This window comes from Ambystoma mexicanum, chromosome 11, assembly GCF_040938575.1.
Source record: "Ambystoma mexicanum isolate Mex_15411 chromosome 11, UKY_AmexF1_1, whole genome shotgun sequence".
Lineage (NCBI taxonomy): Eukaryota > Metazoa > Chordata > Amphibia > Caudata > Ambystomatidae > Ambystoma > Ambystoma mexicanum.
In genome coordinates, this window is record NC_090934.1 from 1,170,378,102 (window position 1) to 1,170,403,787 (window position 25,686).

A 25,686-nucleotide genomic window follows, 5' to 3' on the forward strand; every position below is an offset into this window, starting at 1 on the left:
AATTAAGCAGGGCCATCAGCTGAAAGAATATTTACAGTTGATTCCAAATCCGGCACAGAGATCCATTTACATCAGAATGCGTTTGGGCACTCAACAGATCTCACTATTCAAGGCAGAATGGAATAGCAATTCTTCGCCTTTTTGTCCATTCTGCCCTGGTGTTGTGGAATCCTTGCAACACTTTATATTTCTGTTCCCTACGTTTGCTGATATTAGAGCAAAGAATATAAAACCATGCTTGATTAACAGAGGGGTCTGTTCCCTGAGCATGTCTGAGGATCTGTGTACAAAAGCTGGCTCTGTAGAGGCTAGCTTTGCTGTTTCAACATACTTGGGGCAGTGGAGAAGAGAGAAGTTTATTAAATCCAGCTGTTGTACCCTTACCTATCGTAGCTCTTTGGAAATAAGCAAAAGGTTTTCTGACTTGCACTGGTCATGGTTTATTTTCATGTGTAAGGTTTTAACATTTGTATATATATCGTGCTGATGTTTTATATGGGATTGATTTGTTCAGTGTACGTTGTTAGCACTTTTTGACTTAATCTGCCGACACGTGCACTTGCAGGGCTGCAGCATAAGCAACTGACATGAAGAACCATGAGTCAACTTTTATCTTGGCCAAATATCTTGTCAATTAAAATCATAATTAATTGATGGTCCATTCCTACATGATTTGGTTTTTAAAATATGTATATATTCTATTTAGGTATGGGTATGATGTATTGTTTATTGTATGTATTGCTTTTTTAATTTGTATTGTTGGTGTTTTTTATGAACTTAAAAGGCTTTGCCGAAATAAAGTCTAACAACAACTTTGTTGAGTCTTTTAATTAAACTTGGAGCAAATGATTCTAAAGACTTGAAATGAATAAATGTTTCTCCATCTTTCATAGACTTTCACACATTGATTTACCTTCTCCCCAAGTGTTTGTCAATTTATGCTGGATAGTGAAACTTCATGTTAGCATCAAAAAGGTTATTACAGTTCTCTCTCACTCTTAGTTTCCCAGGAGGTGACAAATGATTCAAGCCTTTTCTCACAGTTGTTGGACTTGTACGAGATAATCTACTTAATATCCCAGCATGCATCAAATCATTCACGATCCGCTCTTACCTGCTTTGTTAACACTTGGGTACATGACTGGGACCCAGCATACAACAAATGATTCCCATTAATTACGTAGGTCTTGTGTTACCTTTCCCATTCCTTATCAGCCCACTCTTTGTGGCCACCCCATCCCGCCTTTTCATTTCCTTAGGTATCAGTGGCATCCCTTCACACAGTTGTGCAGGAGGGACCCCAGCCGGCCCATAGGACTGGGGTTTTCCCAAACAGCACTTTAAGATGGAATAGCAGCACCTGTGAGATGGATGGGGATTGAGATTAGTACTCAAGCATCAAATCAATAATGACAACTCAATGGTTTGGCAAAGGGAGTCCGTTTAATGACGAGTACAAAAAATGGGGAGTTATGAATATCAGCAGTTGCTCGATCTCCCTTCTCGCTTCAACTCCGATGAAGTTCACAAGAATCACATCCTTTATACCAAAAACTCGTCATCGCTGACGTGAAATGCTAAAAAAATGTGCATGCATTTCTATTGGTTATAGGAAGGTAACTTTACTATAGGTACTATATCTGTATATGATAGTGGAGTAAAAGGATTGGATAACGAGTGTCAGGTGGGGCATCTAAGCACTTCCTTCAAAATGACAACTGTGGACGTCACAAAAAAGTCCAACGTCTCATTGGTTCTACGGACTATAGGATCCTAGATTACTTGGTACATTGTGATTGGGTTGATACCACCTCACCTTGTACTTTTCCACTTTGCTTAGCAGCATACAGAAAGGTCGGCCAGGTGCAGGGTGCCCATCAGCTTCCCTAGCCTCCCACCAACCAGTACCATCATCCATCACTGACCCACTGGCCATGTGTCAATTAGTTTTACTAATTTGTAGGCCTCGATGCTGCCTCTCTGTCTGGGACAACTCGGATATCTGTGCATGGCTCAAGGCTGCGCGTAGGTGTGAAGGCCCCAACTCTTCTTGATTGGCAGGTCACGTGTTTTAGGCACAGTGAAATCGTCTCCGTCTCCATGTAATTTGTGTATTTGATTTTAGCTTTTTGTCCACCAAATGCCTTCTGCTGCTTATCTCGACTCCTTTGAACAGGATGCTCCGTTCTTGGTGTCATAAATTGCATTAGCCTGTGTCAGCTAAGATGACCTTGCTTTCTTTGCACGGGTCTCATGCATCTGAGTGTCATTTCTGTCTTTGGCTTTCGATTCCCGTGTTTGAGGGCCTTCTCTCCTGGGGCCTCTGGTAACTTGCGGTTGGTTCTGACCTTTTGCAAAGTGGACATATACTTCATATAAAGTGCTCCTTTTTAGGTAGATATGTATATGTGGTGCTTGCTGCATCTAATTTCCTACTAAGCATAGCAAGCCGCACAATTTCCTCAGCTTTCTTGCGTTTCCAAGCATATGTACACGTGTAAACTGGTTGCATATCTTCATCGCTCTTATGGCATAAGCTTCTTATACTTGACATCGTCCTTTTAATTCAACTCAGGATGTCGCTTGTCCTTGGTGTTTCGTCTCTTTTCATCATTCACAGGTCGTCGTTTTCTTTATCTGCGAGTCAGTCTGATTTCTTGTGATGTCACCATTCGTCCTCTTTTAGGACTTTTGTGGCTTCTTCAGGAATTACGTTTTCACAATCGTCATCTGTCTCACTTGTCGATACGGTTTTCTCAATGGGTACCTTACTATCGAAGGTTTCTTAAGTGTAGGTACTTCAATAGGTACTGTCCGTCTGATAGGTACCGGGCAGAGTCCCACTGCGGCTCTCTGCTGGTATATTTGCTCATCATACATCACATATCTCGGCATGACCGTTCCTGGAACTTCAAAATGGTCGGTTGGAGGGCAGGCCATATTTGAGGCCTCCTCTACACTCCCCCCTCTAGGCCATTCATCAACCACTTTCACTTTTCCCTTGGTATCCACCTTTTCTGCATCCTCTGTCTTCATCTCCCCTTCATCTTCTGGGTTCACACATGAAGGTCTGTAGAAATGCCTCTTTGGGGTCCATATTTTTATTACTCCCTCCAAGCTTCCTGCGGTTCTCACGTGTTCATCTTTGTTCCATGTCATAAGTTGACATTGTCCATTTGGGCTGCAATAAATCAATTTCCCCACATAATTTCTGTGTCTCCTTGGACACCGAAACTTTGTTCCTTCTGGTGCGTGAATGCTAGCTTTGACAAAGTCTCTTATTTCTTCATCAGTCAGGTCTTTGGGTTTCCATTCTGACTCCACATCAATCATGATCTTCATCCCTGTGGCTTTTTTTGCAGTTTTCTGGCATTGAGAGATTGTTATCTTGATAACACAAAATCCGGGCAATATCATCACTATCAGGGCTCCTAGGAATTTCAATGCGTCTGCCATCCATTGTGGAACCCATGAAAACAGTGATCCAAACCAACTGTCATTGTCTACTTCGTCGGTTTCGTCAATCATTTGATTCTGTAGGTTCGTCAACATACCTATGGCTTCTGTTAGAGTTCCATTTTCTTCATCATGAGAAGGTATAAATGTGCAACATGATTCTCTGATTTTTGCACAAACTCCTCGATTCATGGCTGTATCAGTTCTGGAGAGTCATTAGTCGATTCGCCCTTAATTCTTCCTTGATCGTGTTGAATCCATTTATGGTTGTATTGATCATCTGCAGTAACTCCCATCTGGTTATCTGTAACCATTTAGTATTGGCTCCAACTTGGATTCTCGGCATGAAGATTGTCGTGAACACTGATGAGGTCTGACTGAACAGCCTATGTTCATACAGAATCGCATCAAAAGCTTCTATTGATTTGGCAGAGAAATAATGTTCTCTTTTCATTTTGCTTCTTACTTCTACAGATCTCTTCTTACTCAGGTGAGCATCTGCTTTCGGAAAACTGTCAATATGCAAATCACTTTTTGGAATCACCAGTACTGGAACATGGACATTTACTAATGTGTATATACCTCCCCAGTTTTTCGGCAGTCTGATATATGCTTTGGTTCCACATGCCCAATAATGATCCATGGTCACTGCAGTACCGTGTACCATTCCTGGAGCGTCAAAGATTTGTCCACAGTTCTGATTTTCTCCCATTTTTCTTGTACCATTGTTTCTGAAGCACAGTTTCGGATTCTCCAATGGCACTAGCTGTAGGGGTCGTCCTCTGTCTTTGACCCATGTCAATAGTTTTGCAAGTTTTGGCCATAGTGGGTTGCATATCTTCTGCGTGTTTTCAATTGCTTCTTTGCAGGCTTTGGTGACCAATCATGCTCTGCGGATCACTACTCCTTTCTCCCATCCGTCTGGTGAAAGCACTGTTCCCCATATTTGCATTTAGCCTCTGTTCTTCCATTTTCTGGCCTCTTCTGGAGTTCTTCCTTGGACGTTCATCTTTTGATCTGCTTCTCTTCTGATCTCTGTCCCTTTAACTCCAGGCTTCTCGTACCTGATCACAATGTGCTTCGTCTTTTCATTGTTTCTTGTCTTTATGTCCTGGACATAATCATCTTTGTTTGGATCAATTACCCATTTCAGTGAGGCATAATTTCCCATGAACTGGCCTCTTGTCTTGCACATTGCTACATGTGATAGACAGTGTGCTGTCTGGACGTCAATTTCTACGGCTACAAAGATCTTTGATTTCCCCATGCTGTAGGGTAGGAGTGTGCAAACAAAGCATTCCCCCTCTGAGCTCCGTCTTCCAACTGCTTTCATGTGTTGGTACCATATGTTGTTTCCCAAATGTGCTGTGCTGTCCAGGTAATCGTTTAGTTCACTGTCATCTCCTTGTATGCTTCTCTTGATTCTCAAGGTTTTCAAGTAGTTTGCTATCATCACATCGTTAATAACATCCATGTAGCTTCTTCGCACTGGGGGATTCGCAGGCACTTCCATCCATGGTTCAGGCCTCTTCATCTGTACCAAAGAGGTAGGCGAAAGTCTTGCAATTCTTTCCCTCACCTCCTGTCTTTCCCTGGCTCTGGTTATGAATGGCCAAATTGATTCTGCCACTATCTCTGTATGTGATAGTTTTGCAGGACTTCTGCTTGTTCTCTTCATTGGATCAGGTGTGCTTGTCAGTTCCTGTCTCTGTTGGTTCATTCTTCAGCTCTCTGTCTTTTTAAAAGTTCAGTTTTTCCCCTTTGTATTTTCTCTTCAGTTCACTTGTGGGGTAGTTTCACACAGTTGGTTGCCCTAACTTCTCCCTTTCTTTGGCCTGTGGGTCTGTAGTTATTAATATTAGATCTGGTGTATGTGTTCTCGTTGTTTGCATGCGTGTGGTTGTCAGTAACCTGTTTTCATTCACATTTTGCCGATCATGTCTCAGGCTTGTTAATGTGTTCGTTACTGCAACTATGTGTGTGTCATTACTACTCACATCCATCTCAAGTTCACTCATGCACTGTCAGACATTCTAGGGACTGGAATGACTACATAGGATCTGGGTGCCTTTGTGGGCTTCATGTGTGTATCGTTAGGTGGGTGCAGTGGACTCTGAACACTTTGTCTATCAATATAAAATGCAGTTCTGAGCGTCAGTGACAATAAAACAATGATGAATATAATACATAAGTACATGATACCCTTATAGGTTAGACTGCAACATTTACTTCCGGAAAAACAAGGGCGTCTCTCCTCCTGGGAGAGAACATGGTTGCTATTTTGAGTTCTCATCTCGAACATTTTAAGGAAAAAGGCTAACGCTTTAATACAATCTTAGACAATATTATTTCTGGATTCTGCTGGTTCCTCTTGCGGGTTGCATGTACTGAAGCCATTGTCCCTCTTGCCTGGACACTGGATTGTCTGTTATCTATGGATACAGTTCTCTTTTTCTACGTATGAGGAAATGTCAAAATCAGGTAATGCGGTCAGCATGTCTCTTTTACTGTGCATGTTCAAAGTACACGAGTTCCCAGTTGATGCCTCTTATTTGCTTCATTCCAGACGACATGTCGCGTCTTTGTCAGTGTAACAAGAGTGAAGTCTCTGGCAACGCTTTCTCGATCTGTCCCTCGGTGGGAACCTTCAAGGTTTCTTCCGGAAACTCTGGTGGAGATTGGAGAGTTTAATGTATACTACAATACCATGCAGGAGCATGCTTAGCTGGGTAGATTTTGCTGGGTCTCTGATGAACGTGAGGACGTCAACACGAGCAGGTCTCCCTACAAGTTCTGAAAATTCCTCAATTAGGCGAAAGAAGACATTGTTCGCCAATCTGCTATCTTCTGGTGATAGGCACATTTGTTTTTTCCTTGCTGAATTCTGGAACAGTTCGGTACTCACTGTGAGTGGCTTCTATGATATAGGTTGGTGTGGAGAGTGACCTGGATTATGATGCCGTTCAAAATTATGCTCAAGCGTTCTGTGTTTGCCGGATCTCGAAGAAATGTTAATACATCAGTGTATCTTCCGACAAAGTTTGGGTGCTCTTCAATTAGACGAAAAAATATCACTTTGATGAGTGTATTCGCTTCTTCTTCCGCTTGGGACATTTCTTTTTTCTTCTCTGTATTTGGGAAGTAGGAAGAACTGGTCGGCGATCACGGTGAGCAGCCTTCTTATTGTCTTGTTGTTTTCAGGATCTTGCAGAAATTCGGGGGATGCTAGTGAGCCTTCCCACTAGTGATGGGTGTGACCTCAAGACTAGGTCAAAGTAGTTCAAAACGTCTTTAGTGATGTTGCGACTGCGGGACGCCATTTGTGAGTCCAAACAATGTTCCTGTGAAAAGATTGTCTTATGTTTTCTATTAAAATAACGAGAAATATTGTTTCGTTTATAGTTAAGATTTTGCATTTAATCAAGTGTAAAAATTAAAGCAATGTTCTTTTGATAACATTAATGACATGATCATATACCAACAAGAGGCTAAACATACACAGATAGAGAAAACTAGGACACCGTCTGGAATTAGGAGTAGCATATCCAGTCTAGAGTGATCTTTTCTTTGTAGTTGTTTTGCACCAGACTTGCTAGGATACCATCTGGAATCAAGGAGCAATATATCCAGACCGTGGTCATTCTTGTCTGCAATAGTCTTGTGCAAAAATTTTCCGTTTTTCGAAGTTAGAGAAAACGAGGTGAGCATCGGTAATGGGTGTACTGCATCACCATTATTTTATAGCCAGTGGGGAAATTATTTGTTGATTCTTGTTGAATTATTTCCCCAGTCCTCCACAGAGTAGGGGATTTACCCTTCAGTATATATAGTTTTTGTCAGCCCAGGCTGACTGTAGGGTTGCAAACAGGTCTAGGGCACTAAATCACACTTAGTAGTGTTCTTTCGGAACAGTTCATCCTTTTAATAGATTTTTAGTTCATGTTTTTCATTATTTTCTGTTCCACACTTTTTATTTTCACGTTTTCAATGATTCTTCTCTGCACTTTTTCTAACACTTCTGCCAATCATTTTTCTATATAGAATTGTTTCACATTGTTTTTCTACTATTACACCTTTTCGCCAGCATATGGCAGAGAATTCCACATTGAGTTTCAGTGAGGAACAAATATTGAACATAATTGGAGGCCCTTCGTTCTTTGATCAAGGGGACAATAGTGTCCCCATACTAACACAAAGTAATACTGAAGAACTGTGAAAACTAAAGAAGAAGGGTTTTAGAACAGAATTACATGGTCATTTTCTGAGAGAGTATTTGAGAGCAAGCATCATACCAGCTAGGCTGGTGATACATAATGAGCCAGGCCTATTCATGGAGGATGAGGAATACAAAACTGGCTTTAGTAAAATTGCCACAAAATGTAGTAGAGATCTGATGGCTTTGACAATCTCAACAGCACAGAGACTAGCAGTAAAATTACAAAAGGAAATAGAGGCCGATGAATTGAAATTTAAACTCGGAGAATAAACTAAGAGAAATTGAAAAACTCTTTGAAGAATTTAAAACATCTACATTATCAAAAAAAAACAAAAAACTCAATAAAGACATTCAAGAATTTAGATTGGAGAGAATATACCCATACCTGAGTGCAGAATATCTGCAACAAACAAATCAAGCAAGATCACAACAGACTGGACGTAATAGGAGAGGACCTAGGAGGTGGGTCACATTCTCCGATACTAGCAGTGACTCTGCAGGGGAAGATCAACATCAATCGGGATCCCAACAAAACTTTAGATCTAGGGGCCAAATACCTATTTTATGGAGAGGCCCGTTCCGAGGCTATCAAGGGGACTTTTACAGTCAGCCATGGGACATATGGGGGGGGGTCGAAGGTGGCAACGACCACGCACGCAGGAGAGGCTACAACCAATAGAAGCCCCTGCTACCCCTTCGACAACTAATATGGAAGTTCAAACTATTCCAGTCTTTAATCTATCAGATGTAAGGGGGGAGGGATTGTCCTTTTCTCATGGGCACGCTACAATCGTATGGCTTTGGATCTTTTGGAAGACACACAAAGCTTTTGTCCCTTGAGAAAGGACCCTTCGTTAGACATAGAAAAAGAGATCAGGATGTCACTCAATATGCAGCAGATCGATCATGGATAACTAAGGAAGAACTTGAATATTTAAATCACTCAGAGAAAAGGACTCCCTCCTTTTACAGTCTTCCTAAGATACATAAAGATCAAACACAGCCACCGGGGAGGCCGATTGTGTCGGGCTGTGGTTCCATCTTGGAAACTTTGTGTAAGTTTATAGATCTATTCTTGCAACCAATTAGCAAACAAACTGACACATACTTGAAAGATACCACAGCAACTATAAAAATCTTTGAGGGAGAACCGTTTGATGGGGATCAGGACTTTCTAGTCATGATGGACATTACTGCACTCTATACTAATATTCCTCCAGAGGAGGCAATAGAGATAGTCCATCTTTTTCTTACCCACCAGGCAACCCAACATAGGGTCCCAGCGGCTTTCATAATCGAACTAATGACTATTGCACTACAAAGGAACTTCTTTGTCTACTCAGGAAAGTTCTACAAGCAAACAAGAGGCACGGCAATGGGAGCAGCATTTGCTCCCAGCCTTGCGATCTTGTTTATGGCTGCCTTTGAGATGAGATATGTCCTCTCAGAAAACATCATCTATAAAGTACATATTAGAAAGTGGTATAGATATATTGACGATGTAATTTTCCTTTGGAGAGGCAACATCGAGTCCCTACAGGAATTTTTTGTCTATTTGAATTGCCAACACAATACCATCAAATTCACGATGCTATATTCCAAATCGACAATCAATTTCTTGGATTTATGTATTAATGTGAAAGTTGGACATTTGGCCGGTGCTTTACATAAAAAAAACTACAGACAGAAACACTTTTCTACACTTTAAGAGCTTTCATCCCAGATCCCTTAAAGAGAATCTGCCATTCAGCCAATTTCTTAGACTTCGAAGAAATTGCACTGAGATTGCCGATTATTACATACATGCTAATAAATTAGCCAGTGATCTAAAGGAATGAGGCTACCCAAAGAAATTGGTATCTCATGCCCTCAAAAGAGCAAGATTCACGCCCTGAGAAAATCTGCTGGAACCGAGCTCGAGGACGCAAAACCAGGATCGCATAACATGTGTTACTACTTATAATACACATTCATTTGCAATCAAGAAGACACTTTTGAAATATTGGCCAATGGTGAGCGATTGCCTTCAAGATAAAGGCAAACCATTGTTTGCATTCAAAAGATTGAGAAACCTGAAAGACAAATTGGTGCACTCTACTAGCCAGGGCAAACCCAACACGAGTCACAGAATTCTTAGACCTATGTTGGGACATTTCCCTTGTGGAAATTGCCGGGCATGCAAATATACAAAGAAAATGTCCAATTTCAAAATTCAGGAGAGAATATGGGACATACGCTTTCTGTCTAATTGCAAAACAGTGAATGCCATTTATTGCATTCAATGTCCATGTGGACTGAGATATATGGGTCAAACCACAAGACCAGTCCCAAGAACCACCAAGTGCCAATGGTGTCTCACTATGTGGCCTTTGCCCATACATCTGAGGACATCTATTGGTGGGTATTGGACACTGTGAAAAATAGCTCCAATCCAAAGAGAGCACTGAATGATAAAGAGTCTAGATGGATTCATTGTCTGCGAACCCTTGACAAATTGAGAGGACTTAATGAAGAAATTCCCTCTCATCAATTTTTATATTGATTTTGGGTACCTTCTAAGTCTAGTCCCTTCCTTGCTGGGAGCCACCCCATAGCATAGTCCTACCACTCCATATCTACTTTGTTTCCAGTCACCCTTTCTTTAGGTCACTGCCTTCAGGAAAGGATCCAGAGATCTATCTGATTCAATGTGGCTCCAGAAGCGTCCTCTCTAATCTCATTTTTCACATGGCCTACTAGCCGTATGACTGCAGCACATCAGATTGGACATGTCATTGCCAATTGTCACTGCAGTTGGGACACGTCATAGTCAGCTCGAGTTCTCTCACCTTCCCTTATAGATCACACGGTACAGGCGCTGGCTCTGACTTTCTCTCCTAGCTTCGTTGAGCCATTAGATAGCTCATCTATTCCCTTTGATTTCAGAGGGTATCTACTATTATGAGACTAGGCTAGGCTCGTTTTATGTGGTATCTTCCCTTCTTTTTGATCAGCAACACGATTGCACAGTGCACGTAGCCTCCTAGATTTAACAGCACTATTTTATCCAGGCATTTACAATACAGACTACACGTCCAATAGCCCCAGATGTTAATTCTTCTTCCATTCGAATTAAGTGGTCTATTTGACCGCTGAGGAATAATTCTATGCTGGGTGCAATTCTCCCTTGTGGCCACTACCACAATAATGGCGTACTTTCGTCAACTCGGGCTGAATTACCAGTCTCGAATTACGTGAGCAACGGGGACACTCAGCTGCACGTCACACAACTCGATGACTCTATATCAATACGCTTGTAACCAAGGCGCATTCCACCTGATCAGGGTTGCGTTACTTACCTTTGGACATCATTACTATGAGAACTTTCAGACTCACACAGTCTAACTGGTGAAACTGTGTGAACTCCGCGACGACGACACACGCCATTTTTCTATCCCGGAAGATTCGCACGCCCGACCCACAGCGGAGACTTGAATTTTCTTTTCTCATAGGAATCGGGTGAGTACGGACTTGCTGCTGCTGTTCTCCAACGTCCACAGCCCATACTACAGTCGAGGTTAGCATACAGTGAGGATGTTGCCCTAATATGCCATTCTGGCATTTGCTTCCCTCCATTTCCAGATGCACCCATTCAAGACGAGCAATCAGCGATTCTTTAGCCACGTGCAAATATGAGCACACGCAATCTAACCAGCCTAGCCCACAGCTGCAGGTACAGCCTTTCTTTTACTACCTTTACCAATTAGTTTCAGTATATTGTTTACTATTCAGGATTTAGGAATCTGGAGTTAGAGAGAAACATACATACTGTGGTTTGATTTTTTGTTTCCCTTTAGGCAAGTGGAGTGTGCACACACCACAGTGGGCATATTGCGCACTAGTGTCCCCCAGCTAGCCGACACCACAGGATTCTAATTTGGTATTGCTGGGCTTTGGCTCCAGGCACTTCTCCTATAACCCCATTTGAGGTAAAGTTACCCCTTTGGTGCGGGGCACATTACTCAGATTTGGTGCTGTTCCTACACCTTTAACTCCTACAGTTCCTTATGCCGGATTCTATTTAGATGACCTGAACTCTATATGCAATTTGTCTCTCTGCCAAACCTTCAACACAGCTTCTTCTTGGTTAATTCAACTATTCACATATCCAACTACCTTTCACTTTTTGGACTATGTACACACATTTTATTTTGCCATGAGCAAGACTCTTTAGAACATGGCGTTTTACTATTCACTGGCTCTGGGTGTTCATTCCAGTTCTTTATTTCTCTATTCTCAGTTGAAGTGTTGATTACTTTGTTCACGATTTGTCTCTTTTCCTTTACATTTACCTTGGGATAGGAAATGGAATGTTTTTAGTCTTTCTCCAGCCATCTTTGGGTGGCATTTTAACTCTAATTTCTGCCCCCCGTTTTTTCTGTTTGTTTCCCTAGGGGTTAATATCTTACACATCTGACCTTTGGTCCTGGGGAAGGCGTTTTCTGTTTAGATCTTCACGCCGAAACGTATTTGACCACACCTGACTGACCTTCTTTGGCTGACAGCGGTGGACACTGTGCCTATATTAGTTAGGCCAGACCCTATATACGTAGACCTGAGCAGCACTGTAAGAAGCGGTTGGCAAGTGTGAACTTATAAACTTAGTTGACATGAGCTCTATATTCTCAAACCCTACAAGGAACAATAATTGCTTTTTTTCTTTTCCTGGGTACCCTTGGAATGTACACTTGTAGACTTCCATAACTAAAGTAGGGTGAAAACTGAGTAATCTTATAATATCTTTCTGTCATAGGAGTAGAATTTATGTCCTGTGATACTCTGAGTATTTGTTTAAATGGAAAGTCTTTTTTCATTGGTTTGTTTTTTTGAATTGCCTAACTTTTATTTTATTTTTTTTTGTTTCATTTGTTCTCAATCATTATTGTTTTTTATGGTGCATGATTTATTCAGATGCTGTCAATTTGACTGAAATATGTTATGTATTTAAAATTGAGCCCGTCTTAAGAAAAACTTTTGTAAAATGGTATTGAGGCTCATTTACAAGAGATTGTCTCATGTTTTCTATTAAAATAATGAGAAATATTGTTTAGTTTATGGTTAAGATTTTGCATTTAGTCAAGTGTAAAAATTAAAGCAATGTTCTTTTGATAACATTAATGACATGATCATATGCCAACAAGAGGCTAAATGTACACAGATAGAGAAAACTAGGACACCGTCTGGAATTAGGAGTAGCATATCCAGTCTAGAGTTATCTTTTCTTTGTAATTGTTTTACACCAGACTTGCTAGGATACCATCTGGAATCAAGGAGCAATATATCCAGACCGTGGTAATTCTTGTCTGCAATAGTCTTGTGCAGAAATTGTCTGTTTTTCGAGGTTAGAGAGAACGAGGTGAGCATCGGTAATGGGTATACCGCATCACCATTATTTTATACCCTGTGGGGACATTATTTGTTAATTCCTGTCTTGAACAAGTCTGGATACTGTATTTTCTTCCAAATCGTGTGTCTGCGATTGAAATTTGACATATTCGTTTCTTATCAAGGCTTCAGTGTGCCTCAGTCTAAAGTTCAAAGTCAATAACCTACGTTGTGGCTTACATATGCACTTCTCTCCTTCACCCTGCAACTAGGATGCACAGAGTGCCCATATTTTTTATGTCCTTATCTTCTTCTCTTTTTGCTCAGAGGAATGTCTATTTTTAAGCCACAAATTTGCACAAAAGTTATTTGTCTTTGCTTTGCTGCTGGTAATGCGTCCTTCTTCCTCGTCATGGATCTCGTGTGAACGTGCTGTGGTTCTTCCCCGTTGTCTGTAGTCTCTTCACGGTGGGGTGCAGGCAGTGGGATTTCTCCGACGTATGGCTTGATATCACCCAGGAAGATCCAAGCTCTTCTTCCTTGTAGCTTGACTGCAGATGGAGTAACATCTTCAACTGTGAACGGTAAGTTGAACTTTGGCTCATCCCACTTTTTCCTTGTGTGATTCCTCACCAGGACGGTGTCTCCAGGGAAGATTGAAGGAACACAGACTCTGAGCTGTGTCTGCAGTAGCATATCCTTCTGTGCTCTGTGCTGCCCTGCACCCTTTTCGTCATTGCTGCAGCTGGCCTGCAATTACAGTAAGACAAGATGTCATGCAGTTCAAGTAATTTTGCATTTCAGGTCCTAAGATTCCACTTGTCAGCTGGGCATCACACCTAGCTCTGCCTCCGGGTGTCAGGGGAGTGTGCATCCTTCTTCCTGTTGCTATTTCATGCGGCATAAGGTGATTGTCAGAACCAGGTTGGTTTCTGAGTGCATACAGTGCCAGTGGAAGGCAGTGCAGCCATCCTTTCTTTAGAGTAAGCTTCAACTTTGCTATCCTTTCCTTTAACAAGCCATTGAGCTTCTCACAGATCCCATTACCTTGCGGGTGATACGCCGATGAGAACTTGTGCTTTATACCAAGCAACAAGCTAATCTGTTCAAAAAAAACTTTGTTGACACAGTGAGCCCCATTATCTGATCTCATGACTTCACATACTCCCCACCTGGGAAATACCTCTCTCACCAGAAATTTGGCTGCACGGGTAGAGTTTGGGTGTGTACATGGACCTGCTTCTATCCATTTAGAGAATGGACACACCACAACAATTAGATATTGTTACCCGTTACATACTTGAATCATATCGACGTAATCGACATGCAAGTGCTGAAAAGGTCCAATGGGCCTTGGGATGACTCCTCTAATTACTTTTAGTGTGGGCCCAGCCATGAACTGCTGGCAGATCATACAGTTCTTCATAAAAAATGCAACATGCTCTGCTAAATTCGGTATAAACCAGTCTTCAGCGAGCGTTGCCGCAAGATTCTCTTTTGTCATGTGTGCTGGATAGTATAACTGCTTCAGTGCTAATTTTAACAGGGCTATAGGCATTACTGGTTTGCTAGTGCTGTCTTGGCACCACAAGCTTTCGGAGGGGTTTAAAGAACACCCTTGCCGCTTCCAGAGATTCTTCTCTTCCTGTGGTGCCTCCCCTTGGAGTTCCATTAACTGGGTTTGCCCCATGTTATTATAGCTCTCAGGTTTATTATGTGCAACAATCATCTTCTCGTTTACATCAGTTATTTCTACATCCATTATGGGTTCACCCTTGGACGCCATACGCTTGGCCTCTGTGTCTGCTGCTTGATTTCCTTGTGAGATAAAATCTGTCCCCTTTGTGTGAGCAGCGCATTTCACGACCGCTATGCCCACTGGGAGCTGTAGTGCGTTGATGAGCCTGTCCAATAAGGCTGCGTGCTGCACTGGCGTGCCGTCCACTCTGAGGTAGCCCCTCCTCTACCAGCGCGCTAGGCTTGCATGCACTGTTGATATCACATAGGCGGAGTCACTGTACACCGTCAATTCATGGTCTGCGTGATTCTCAATCACGAGTATCAAAGCCAATAATTCTGTAGCCTGTGCTGAATAGTAAGATGGTAATCGTGCACTAAGGAGCACTCGAAACTCTCCATTTGCCATGTGTTTCATCACAGCAGCGCCTGTATATCTTTGCCCATCGCTTTGATCGATTCTCAAGGAACCGCCAACGAATACAATTTCTCCTTCTGCCAACGCATTTTCTTTCACTCTGCGGATCTCATCACAAAATTCTTCATAGTTTGCGGAGTCAAGTACTGCCTCTCCTTCAGTGACTGGCTCTGCTATAAACATAGCTGGGTTCACTATCTTGCATAAAACGATCTTAATCGACGGGTTCGATATGATCACTTCATAAGCAGAAGCTCTCTGAGATGTCAACGTGGCCTTTAAATTTTCTAGAATGGCAAATAGCGTGTGCTCGACATACAACGTAATTGAGCATCCCATCACAATGGTTGTCACTTTGTCTATGGCGAACGCTGCAGCAGCTAAACTTTGTTCGCACGGGAAGTGGCCTTTCATCACTGAGTCCAAATTCCCACTGTAATATGCCAGGGGCTTGTACCCCAATGTGGTTCTCTGTGCGAGTACTGCCGTCATGACGCTGCCATTCGTATGTGAGAACAGGTAGAATTCCTCTGCATAGTTGGGAATCCCTAAAACTGGTGCTGTGAAAATGGCTTTCTTGAGTGCAGTAAACCCTTCCTCCATGGTCTCGGACCACACCATTTTTTCTTTCGTCACATGTGCCTTCTTTAGGGCCTGTAACAAGGGCTTGGTATATGAGCTGTAGTGAAAGACCAAAGCTCTGAAATAATTGCAAAGACCTAGAAAGCTCTGCATCTGTTTTATCGTGTGTGGCTTGGCTGTGTTCAATATGGCTTCAGCCCTTTCCGTTTTAACTCTTTTCTCCTCGTGTGAGACCAGCTGGCCTACATACAACACTTCTTGCTGAAATATTGTAACTTTTCTTTGTCCACTTTATAGCCTTTCTCAGCCAGTATAGTCAATAGCTGAATAGAATCGTGTCTGCACTTTTCCTCTGTGGTGCTGCAAATTAAGAAGTCATCTACATAGTGCAAGACAACACTCTCTAATGCGATATTGCTTAAGTACATCTTTAGGTCTCTATTGAAAATTGAGGGAGACTCACAGTACCCCTGGGGTAACCTTGTGCTTTTCAGACGCATCTGTCTGAAGTTAAATTATGTCAGACCTTGTGAGTCTCGATGCAATGGGATTGAGAAAAACTAATTTTTCCAAGTCAATCACCGTGAAATATTTAGCCTCAACAGGTATATTACATAGGATTGTGGCTGGGTTTGGGACATCAAGGGAAATACTTGTCCCTTCTCTTCGTGCATAGGTATTCTTGGCCTAAATAGAAACTCATCTGGGGTCCTCATGGTTTTGTCTGCAAGGCCTGGTAGCCATGTCATCAGCACCCGTACTCTGTATGCAAATATTTCTGGCTCCAATGGGATAGCTCTCATGGCTGTGTGTTCTGAGTATGCTCTAATCATCTAGCATACGTTCAAATAGTGCATTCCTGGAGTCGAGCATACTATGCCCTTCTCCGTGAACGAGGATGTCATGTTTAACTGTCATTAAGTATCGTCCCAATATATTTACTGGGGTTTGCCTTGAATATAAGGCGTCCTCAGCATCATAAAGCCGAGTGCTCTCCAGGCGCTCGTCCTCCCCTTCCCCTTGGGGTACTTGTTCTAGCCCCATCTCATCGTATATTCTATCAATCGTCTCTCCGATGCTTCTGGTGTTGAAGTCATACTCAATATTTGCCCTAGACATGCCTGGTACTGAATCGTACTCAGGAAATAATTCTTCGATGTCTTCCCACTCTACTACTGGATCAGGTTCTTTTTAACCTCTCTTTCCAGATATTGAAGATCGTGTGCCCTCTGTCTCCGCTTACTTTCTATGGCATCATTGAATTCTCTGCACCTCCTAGCTTCCTTTCTGACCCCATCTTCTTCCTCTTTCTTTGCATTTGTACGTTCATTTGCCCTTCGTATTTCCTCATCCCTTCGTCTCTTTATTCTTATCTCCCGTATCTTTTGCTCATCTTCTATTCACCTTCGTTCCTGTCTGTCTTGATCATTAGATGCTCTCTGTTTATGATCTCGTTGTCTTTCTTGCGCTTCGCGATATAACTGCTCTCGTCTCTGCCTATCTTTTTTCCCAATTTTTTTGTCTCTCATCCTTTTTCCTGTTCCTTCTCCGTTCTCCGTACATCGTCTAATTTCTCTTTTCGATTCACGTCATCAATGCTTTTACCATCGAGTTTCAATAGAATCTGACCTCCCATCCATTCATTCAGTGCAAATTCTATCTCATCAGTTCTATCCTCATTTCCTTTCCATCTCTTGCCCTCTCTCTCTGTAACGGGAGATGTACTTGTTTGTGCCTCGTCTTTCCTCTCATTTTCGTGTCTCTCCTTGTCCCTTGAGACCTTGGAGGCGATAGCTCTACCTCTGTCTTTGTCTGGACTTTCGTCAATACTTTGCATAGGTGACTCATATGCCGGGTTGCTGTACCCAGTAGCTGCTTTAAGCTGTCTTAGCGGGTATAATCCTTGGTCCTTATTGACTTTGATTTTTGCTTCAGACGGGTCAGGTGGCGCGGAAGGCATCTCACCCCCCTCTGTACATACGTCAAGTACCCAATCTAACGGTGGCTCCTCCTCCTTATCCTCTTGGTACATCTTCCAAAGCTCTAAACTAGCTAGGCGTTTATCTAACTTTTTACCTTTGTATGTGGTGTGCAAATATGTCGTCATGTGCTGTAGGACCGCTTTAGACAGCGATCCACCCTGGGGCCACGGCATAAACATTTTGTATGCAGCTCCTTTAACCCATTCTGCACTGTACTTTTTCAGCTTGGGTGCATTTTGGCAACTGTTTGCACAGGTGTACTAATGCAGTCATATCCTCCATGCTTAAATCTGTTCCCCTTTCCTTCATATAACACTTGTTATGCCCTTCTGTTTCTTTAAACAACCCCAACAATATGAGCGAGCACCAATCATCGCAAGCTCCAATCCCGTTTTTTCCACAGAAATTATACTTCCTTTTTCAACCAACAAATTTCAATGCGTATTCTACAATATCTCAGTTACTTAATCGTGTAGTTTTTATGCCCGTTCCTTAAAGGAAAAATGTCATTCTATGACGTCACAACAAAAAACACATAAGACAAACGTTAACAGACTAAACAAACTCCCGATGCCTACACAGATCTTCATCCCCTAGATTTTACCCTGACATGGGGTGTAAGCCCATCCCTTTCACAGGCGTCTTTAACCACTGTGGCCTCCTATTTATTCCCGTTTTAGGACTATGGATGCAGGCTTCTTCTAGCCGCTATATTAAGCGTAGGAATTTAACCATATCCTTTTTCTCTTTTTGGGTGACCTCCCCGGTATTCCTCTCTTTTCTCAGATATCCTCCTGGTATCCCACTCTTCTCGGGTGTCCTCCCCGGTATTCTTATCCACTACTTGAAATATATATATGAATAACGCTGTGTGTTTGGTATTGTATATGAAGAAGTATTACAACATAGAAAGATACTTTAAACATAATCTGTCATATCATAGTTAAAGGTTATAATATTCATCTCATGTGGAAGTTCGATTTTCAAATCGCAGTAAACTAGGTCCCTATTCCAACAACATAACTCGTGTATACTGGGTGATGTAAGGGATTCTGGAGCTGCTTTTAGTTCGTGCTCATCAAATCACTGTTTTGATCTCTGCATGTCCACATACAAAGGACATATGTTGCTTGTGGATACTGGTAGAAGCAGAAAAAAGTCAGTCACTTTTGATAAAGCAGGACCACCATTCTCCAACCAAAGAGATCCAGAGAGAAATGGCAATAGAACTCAAGATCAGGCCTGAGGTTTTAGAACTTCCTCCCTAGACTGAGTGACTAGAGGTCAGAAACAGAGAAGGTTGGGGAACGAGAAAAAATTAAAGATCAGTAGAACAATGAGACCAGTGGGAACAGGTCATGAGATTCCCCACAAATTGGGTGAAGTCATGAGAGCAATGAGAAAGAGAAGAGGGACAGCAGATAGAGAGAAACTGTGGAGACCTGCAAGAGATGAGAATCAGGCAGTACCAGCTGAAGCCTGTTGAAAAGATGACTAACAGCAGGAGGCTCTCAGATGTTGGTTGGCTTGGACACAAATGGAAGACAGTACCAAAGATCCCAGATTGTTGGAGGAGTTCTCGGGCCTGGAGACATAGTTGCAAGTTGTCAGAGAATCCAAGAGACATCGCCCAAGGAATAAGGGAGTTTGGAGACCATGCAACAATGCAATAATATCCATAAGGTATTGTGCAACAGCTGGAGAGACGAGACTGTCATCCGGAGTGAAAAATGTGCCGTGATCAGAAAAAAAAGCCAAGGACATAGTCCATGCACAAATCAAGGAAGGAATGAGAAAAGGTTAGTGGACAAGGCCCAAAAGAAAAGATACATTGTGGGAACAAGTAAACTAGTTTGCTTTCACATTGCATGATGGGAAAGGTAGCCAAATTACGAAAGGGCCTAATAAAGGCAGAAAGGAAAGACCTGATGCCAAATTGTAGACATTTTAGGGAAAGTACCAAAGTGGGTGACAAAAAGCGGGAAGGAAAGCTCAAACAATGGATTCTGGCAACTGTAGTCACAAGAGTCATAGTATGTAGGCATACAAAATGAATTGGTAAAGAAAGAAAACAGACACTGCACTCTGGGAGGGTTGGTGGAAGATTGGTTTGCCTAATTAAAACATACAGGTGGGAAATTAAATTAAATGAATTTCCCAGTTAGTTCATCAGCTAAATCACCATACTACCAGTATTACGAAAGATAGGCCCAGTGCAAAAACAAAATGAAAGGTTTGTAAGGTGAAATATAACTGGTTCTGTGAACTGCTTTTACTGGTTCACTACCGGTGGTGTTTCAAGTAGGAACATCAGGACCCAACAATTCTTTCTACCCAAAGAAGGAGCGGTTACGAATATGGACAATTCACACCTTCTCTATAGAGGTGAGCCACCACATTTGAGGATAAGGAGGCATGCCCACTAAATAAAACCCTCATTAGGGGTCTGAGCAAGTGGGACCTCACCGAGAGTGCCTCCCCTCTTGGGGACAAAGACTCCCATTCGGATAAAGAATTCCCAGTCCCTATATGGGGGTTGGAAAAACTGTGTTGGTTATAGTCATAACAGGATATATCAAAGACCCTTCTTTCACTCTATTGGCTTTAGGTAATGCTGACCATCACCTGAATGCCACAATCAAGGTAAAGGGACCGTCAGTCACCTATCAGTGACTGTACACAGTCAGTGTGTAAGTTGGAATTGTGTGTTGGGGCAGTAAATGGCACAGTAATTTAAGCTGCTGGGGAGATATACAGAACAACCCAGGTGGTGTTAAACTGCTTGAAAGCAGCTCAGCGTGCCTCTGTGTTCTCTGTGTAGCAGTGCTGAGCCTGCATGCCTACGTGCATCCACCTGCTGAAAATGCCGAACTGGTCCCTGGAGCCTTGGTAAGTATCGCATGGGAAATACACATTTCACAATAACACTTGTGATTAATAGCCAGTTTAGGTTCAGCCAATCCCAGAACAGAAACCAGTGGGAGAGACACCTGCAGATGTCAGCTAATCCTCACATCAGGGGGAGGGAACGTGGGGTTATAAAACCTGAGCTAGAAAAGTTATTTGTGCAGGAGTTGGGAGAAGATTGGAGATTGGAGAGGAGAGGCTGGTGGAGCAGAGAAGGCTGGAGATGACAGAGGACGAGGAGAGCAGTAGGAGGTGGTGGTTGCAAACAAGAGAGCAGAAAGAGGGTGTAAAATCAGATGGAGGAGCAGGAGGAAAGACCAAAGGTGGAGATGGTAAAAGGAAGCAAATGGGGAAGGAGGCGGGAATGAGATTTGATTCTGAGGTGGTAAAATAAGAAGCAGAGTGGTTTCAAGGAGTATGGAGGAAGAACAAAGAGGGGACCACTCAAACCCAAAACCTACAAGCCCAAGATATCATATTATTGGGGATTACCTTAGCCTGCTCCTTACCATTCAAATAGCCCTCTCCAATGGGAACATAGCCTGCCTCCTCAACTCAGGCATAGACTCTGGGGGTAATCTTTAAATACACCCTTTCCCTCCAATCCCAAATGGACCTCTTGGCTAAGAAATCTATGTCCCAACTCCATATTCTAAGGAATATTAACCCCTGCACAGTGGTTTGCCCCACAAAAATCAAAGCGACCAGAGGATATGTGCTTTTGCGACTGGATTATTTTTATAACCACCTCCCAAATTCAACAATTGCAACTAACTGCAAAATAGATGTTAAAGTCAAGCTCTTACGTTTAAACCTTTAAATCAACTTTCCTGAGATATAAAAGCCCTGAAATGGCTCAGTAATTGAGAAACTGATCAAACACACATTTTTTAAATGTTCTTGTTTTATATATTTATATAGCGTCGGAGCTCGCAGACATCAGGACGCAGTTTAAAGAAGAAGCCGTAGCAAGGACCAGAAGATTTTAATTCAAACAAATCGGTTTTCAGTTGTTTTCCAAAAGTCAGGGGGTCTTTATTAGTACGTAGTATAACCATACACTTATTCCATTCTTGGGCAGCTTGCGCTGGGAATGAACAACCATTCCCTTTAACAGGCTTGCTCTTGGGGCAGACCAGACTCATAGTATCGGCAGACCGAGTGGTTTTAACAAGATTCTGTACAGTAATACATTCTTTGATGTACCGGGGGGCTTGATCATAGAGACATTTGTGGACAATTGTAAGGGCCTTAAAGCAAATTTTAGCCTTCACAGGGAGCCAATGTAACTCCCTCCTGTGTGCCACAATGGGTTTGTGTCTAGGAACATTCTTCACTATCCGAACTGCATCATTTTGCAGTACTTGACATGTTTTTTATACAGCCCTTATTTGCCCTGATCAATAGGGCACTACAGTAATCAATCCTGGGCATTATAATAGCACGAACTAACGTGGAGCAATTAATAGCAGAAACCGAAGGCTTCACCAATCTCAACAGTCTAAGATGATATTGGGCATTGCCTATCACCATGTTAATAGGGGTTGACATACTCAACGAAGATTCAAGAATTATTCCCAGTGTCTTTAAACCAAAAGTAGGTTTCCATCACATTTGAATTCCTAGTAAACAAGCAGCTCTATCTAACTTACATGCATATTTCTAGATTTTGCAAAAAGATCCCAGAGGTCATCTCTTAATCACTACAGAATGAAACATCACCCATCTATCTGGTAAACAGTGGAACTGCTTTCCAGCAAAACTGAACCTAATCTCAGAAGATTCTGGCTCACTGACAGTCTCTTAACTACACTATGCCCAGTCTACTAGGATAACAAACTCTCTCTTCTCCACCTCTCACCTAAGTCATGCACACTTCCCCAAAGTCACTTCTGGTATCAGCTGGCTTGATTAGCACATTTAGTATTAACCTCTAATTTGCTTACATGGGTATGTAAACTGATCTGGCATGGCCATGTACATCATATTTCAGGCTGTTAGGGGGAATTCTCAAAATGTGCCAATTCCCTTCACCGTAGCGACCCCCAGCAACGTTGCTGGTTTTTGAGAACTTGATTTTTTTATCTGGAAAGAGTGTGAGCTTTTTTTCCCCACTCTCATGTATTTTGATATGTCTTTTACATTTGTGTTCTTTGTTCTTTTGTCAAGCATTTGACATTGGAAATAATTGAAGTATTGCTACCACAGGCTCCAATGATCTCGGACATGGATGCTACTAGCACTATGGTTCAGAAACTTAAGACCACATTGGATTTGGTTGTTAATACATTGGCGTCTCCTAAACAGAAGAAGAAATCTGTGGAGACCAAGAAAAGTAACCCCTGATTCTCTATTGAACTTCAGACTCTTAAAGCATCTTCACTTAAATTATTTTACATCTGGAAGGCTAATCAAACTTCTTTAGCACTCCAAAACTATAAAAATGCCTCAAAAAATACAAAACAGCCATAGTAGTTGCCAAAAGTCGTGTCGTAACCATAGAATTTCTCAAGCCTCTTCTGACTCAAGGGAATTGTTTAAAATTCTTAAAGAGCAGGAGATAATTCCCCAACCTAACGCTTCGACAATCATCAAAAACGACAAATGGTGTCTGTATATCCAGAACGCCATGGCCGCAAAACTGGAGGGGATTCGAGAAGACATTGCAATCAAAAAAGCCTCATTAGACACCAAGGGGGATCCTATGGATGGAAAAATATTTACCAGAGATAATGACATACCCATTTTTAATTTTAGCCCTATATTAGAGGACTTAGCCCTGATCATTACTAAACTTAAGGCCACTAAATGCACAGGCGATCCATGGTCATCGATCATAATTAAAACCTGTCTGCCTACCTTATTGCATTCTATCTGCAAATTTATTAACTCATCCTTCGCCTCTGGTGCGGTCCCGGATGAGCTGAAACAAGCCTGGGTCACACCTCTGTTGAAAAAGTCTGGTTTGGATCAGAGTGTTCCAACTAATTACAGGCCTATAACGAATACCCCGTTCTTGCTTAAGATACTGGATTGTGTAGCATATTCCCAGATGGCCCAACATCTGAATCTTTACCCCATTTTGAAACCGCTACAATCAGGATTTAGACAGGTTTTGGGACGGAAACCTTGTTACTAGATCTCAAATCGCAACTCTTAAGGAGAGTGGACAATCAGCAGATCTCACTACTTATTTCTCTGGATCAATCCACTGCCTTCAAGCTAGTTTATCACACTATCTGGGCTGATAGGTTGAAGTCTGTGGCAAATTGCTCCCCAGCAGCCATTCAATATTTTTTTTTATTTTTTTATTTTTTTTACAATTTTTATTGATTTTATTTCAACAAACAACAACCAACCAAACTTGCCGTGCATATTCCAATATTCCAATTTGTGTAACTTAAACAGTATCTACTGCTTCTCCCGCTCCCCCCCCCCTTCAGAGCCTACACTACTTCATGATCTGCTTCTTCTTCTTCTTCTTGCAAAGGGGTTTCTTCACCTATGTTCTCTGCTGGGTCCTGGTCGTTCGACCAATCCTGGGCTGGCCCAAACAAGAGTGGCTATTAAGTGTTTCCAGGCCGTCAAGGTTTCTGCGTTTTCATCCCCTCGCGTATTGCTAGCTTCCTGCCATACTGCAGTTTTGGCTTCCTCCCATTTCTGAAGGTCTTTCCACCATACTTCTATCTTTGGTCTGTGGCATGCCTTCCATCCCATAGAAATTCTATGCTTCGCAAGTATATATGCCAAATTCTTTAGTTTACTCATATGTTTAAGCTTACATGGTCTGGGAAACCCCCCTAACAGACATGCCCACGCTATTTCAACATTTAGCTTAACCTCTTTATCTTCCAATCTGTGGGCTACTTCACCCCAAAATTTCTCAATTTCTGGGCACGCCCAGAACATATGCGTCATTCCGCCATTTTCCTTGCCGCATTTGGGGCAAGTTTGTCGTTGTGCATTTTTAAATTTAGCTATCCTCTGGGGTGTCATATAAGCCCTGTGGGTTATATACAGTTGTATTTGCTGTAGTCTTGCATTCCTTAACACTTTTTTATGGTACCCTTGGGCCCGCTCCCACATCCCATCACTCATTGGGGCACCTACTTCTTCCTCCCAGTCCTGTCTCAGTTGTACCACTTCCTTCCCCACTTTGGACATCACCAACTCATATATCCTGGATATTTCGTGCCCTCCCTCTTCTATATTGTACATCATTTCTATGGTGGTGTCCGGTTGTTCCTCTAGTACTATTTCGGACCATGTCTCTTGGATGCACCGCACCATCCTATGGTATGTAATATATTGCCCCATGTGCAACCCCGTTTCCTCCACCAGCATCCCAAATTCTTTTATGCTCCCCTCCTGCCTTATGTTACCCACTGTTGGTATCCCTACCGGTTCCCAGTGTTTCCTGATCATCTTCATTAATTGGCCTTCTTTTCCAGTCAATGCGACAAGTGGCACTTGTGGGGAACACGGAACTGGGTTCTCCATTATCTGACGGGCCCAATGCCATATTTTCCATCCCAATATCATCATCTCTGGGCGCCCTTTCATATCTGATATAGGCAGCCATATAATTTCTTTCAGGAAGAAAGGGGCACATTCCAGCCTACACAACCTGGATTCTGAGGTTGGGTCCTCTGATAGGCACTTTGCCACATATTGCAATTGGCTCGCTAAATAGTAGACTTCGCAGTTCGGCAGTTTTATGCCCCCTTTATCATAAGAATTTTGTAACTTCCAGAGGGCAATTTTGTTCCTCGTCCCGTGCCAAAGAAATTCCCTACATATGCTATGTATCCTAGCAAAGAATCGCCTCAGTATCAGATATGGTATGTTCCCGAAACAATGCAACAGTCTTGGCAGAACTACCATTTTCAGCATTGCCCCTCTCCCCATCATCGCCAAAGGAAGCTTTGCCCTGAACTTCATGCTGTTTTCGATGTTCCTAACCGTTTTCTCAGTGTTATGTTGGTGCTCTGCCTCAACCATATGACAAATATCTAAACGTGCTC

The 25,686-nt window shown here is 42.3% G+C and overlaps 1 protein-coding gene across 11 annotated transcripts in view; it reads right to left on the reverse strand.

Annotated features, from left to right (window-relative positions):
- TLN2 (talin 2) overlaps positions 1-25,686 on the reverse strand; it is a 7,472,684-nt gene that overhangs the window by 6,809,875 nt on the left and 637,123 nt on the right. The gene's annotated exons all lie outside the window — the stretch shown is intronic.